Below are 3,017 nucleotides of genomic sequence, written 5' to 3' on the forward strand. Positions count from 1 at the left end.
TGGCTTTCGAGGATCCAGAGACGAACAGAAGGTCCTCCACCGTTGTTTTCCCATTTTGAAGGTGACGCCGTATTTTAGTTGAGCTCGTCGACATAAGACAAGGTCTGATGACGATTGAGTTCCCCTAACCTTCCTTTCCGTTCTACGACGGATCGCTCGGAGCCGTTCATATTCAATATCAATCGCCGTTCTGGATGTACGTGTACTGATAAACTTAGTTGTCTTCTGCACTGATGATACAATAATGTATCCTATATCAGATGGTGAAGTGAGATCTCCGCAGTACTCTTCGACAGATGTAGAGAATGTGAACCAATCAGTGCAGCGTACAGCAGGTGCAGTTAATTGCACAAACCAGTTCATCTGCCCATATGTTGGTATATGATCGCTCTCATGCGTTTCTATGTCCAAGCACCAGTTTACTGAGGGCAGGGGCCTCTGAGATACACTAGTGAGGTCTAAGCAACTTCCGTAGGTAGTGCCGCGGATGTAAGTTGGAGATCCGTCGTTGCTGACAGTCAGACCTTCTGTGTCTATGATGTCCATCAAGTTCCTACCCCGACAGTTCACTGCGGCACTTTCCCAGTAAGGATGATGAGTATTGAAGTTTCCAATAACAACATGATGGCCGCGGGAACTCTGTAACACAGTGGATAGGCAAGAGAAGCCAAATCTTTGTCTAGGAGGTATGTAGGCACCGATGGTCAAAAACACATGTAGTTTATGTTTTAGTGTCACATACACATATTCATTGCCGTCATGTCGAGGGATCATGTTCCGAACTAACGTCATGTCACTGCGTATACACTTTAACACTTTGCTCTTATGTCTATCTTCATGTCCCAGTGTTTCCTGTACATAAAGACCCGCTAAACATTACAGCAGACATTACAAATTATACACATTCCACATACACATTAACACACACATTTACACTTTGCTCTTGTGTCCATCTTCACGTCACAGCATTCCCTGTACATAAAGACCTGCTAAACATTACAGCACAAGCGACGAATACTTGTTCTTAGATTAACACAGGCCATGGCGAGTTCGTAAAACATAAATTTTGAAGTTTTACGGGCCAAAACTGCGATCTGATTATGGCGCACGCCGTAGTGGGGGACTCAGGAATGTGGACCGCCTGGGGTTCCCTAACCGGCACATAAATCTAAGTACACATGGCGAATTCGTAAGGAATTATAGCAAAAGGGCTAGGCGCAGAAGACATGGTCGTTAGAGGCATGAAACGGTATTCCCGTTGTCTTTTTTTACGCCTCTTGTGTATTTCTGTGGTGGCGCGCCAATATTCTCCAATCAAGAAACGTTCTTGCTGGTACAAAGGATCATATAGAACGTAACGACATTTATTCGGCTCCTTTTTGTTCCGCAGCACCAAGTTTACTTCCGGCCTTGCCTATTTTCCTCTGAGTCTTCGTAGGTCAGGCGCGCACGTAAATCAAAGAAGAAAAAAAATATGTGAAGTTTCACAAATAAGTGTGAATGCCAGATCTTTGGCGTACTCTAGTAAACATGGACTTCTCCTTGCACCCTCGCAGGGTTCAAGCAAAGTAGAGAACAGGGCTTTTGAAAAATTGGGGTGGGCCCACTGCCAATGAAGGAAAGCCATCCAAATCCTTGCCGAAACAAAGTACCTGCGATATGTTCTCAAATACAAACACAGAGGGGAACACGCCAATGCAAACCTCTCTTCTCGCGGAAGCACAAACACTGAATCGCAGATTCAGTACGTCGCTCATTGTTTACCATGAAAATTGATACGCCCCCTAACAAAAAAAAATATATATCTCGAAACGCAAGTGGGAAGTTTGTGCTCTCTGCTCGACCGAGTGCGTAGAGTCAGAAGGCGAATATCGATGCCAGCGGCCGGAATTGAAACTGGAAAAGACAACAGCGAGTCGCTGTGGCGTAAAACTTGCAAAATTGAAGCGCTCAAAAATGTACAAGATACAAATTGTGACTGCCGTTTCCTTACCGACCCCTCTGATATTCCAGGTCTTTTATGTGTGTTAGGGAGATAAAAGGCTCCACAGATCAAAGGGCCTAACGGGAGAGGCGTTGCCTAACTGAGCAGAGCGTTAGGAATGTAGCATTGTTTCTCTCCCGCAAAACTCCAATTACCGAGGAAGCAGAAGGTGTACGTTGCTCCAAAATTTCATAAGGGAGAGTTTTTTTTTTCTTTGTAACTATAAACTAGAGCTGAGACGGCAACTCACAGCGAGGAATGCTACACGTCCAATCCAGATCCTAGATCGGGGACAAACTCAAGTGATTTTTTTTCGGCGACAGTTTTTTTTTCTAGGGTTTGCTGAATTCGCTTTTTTTTATTTCGTGTAATATGGAAGGATAAGTTTGTAATTTTCTATCGGCTGCGCAAAGGTTGCAGCACAATTAGCACGTTTATTCAGGTATATCCCGCATGCATTCTTAAACCTCCCAGTCAATTCATTTCTTTGCATCGTACAGTCAAAGTTTTTTTTTTTTTAGGCGGGGGGGGGGGGGGGGGGGGGACACACCCAGAACAATATATGCAGGATTGCCTCTACGCGCACTTACTCGCTTGTGACCGCTTAAAATAAAATTGACACCGCGTGCTGTAGACGACCAAGTTCTAGAGCGTGAGTGTATATAGTGCGATCGGTGGATAAGGATGAGCTCAGCACTACATTGCTGCAGGATAGAGCGCAATGAAACGAGTCACTGGGAAAAATGCGTCATATTATCACGTGGTAGCAACCGTCAAGAACACGGCAGCAAAACTGAATGACGAAACTAACTCTTTTAGGGCAAACTCGTGCCCACAATAGCAAGTGACACTCGTAGCACAATGATAGCGGCGAACACAGCTGGCGATAGTTGAAATGTAATCTTCGTGTCAAGCGCGCTGGCTTTTATATATAATTCATCTAAGGTTCAACAGTAATGGCTGGTGCCCACGTATCTTCCAGAAAGTACTGCAGAATTCGCGTCGCGCATGCAATCACCTTACTCAAGGTACA

This window comes from Dermacentor andersoni, chromosome 7 (genome assembly GCF_023375885.2).
Source record: "Dermacentor andersoni chromosome 7, qqDerAnde1_hic_scaffold, whole genome shotgun sequence".
NCBI lineage: Eukaryota > Metazoa > Arthropoda > Arachnida > Ixodida > Ixodidae > Dermacentor > Dermacentor andersoni.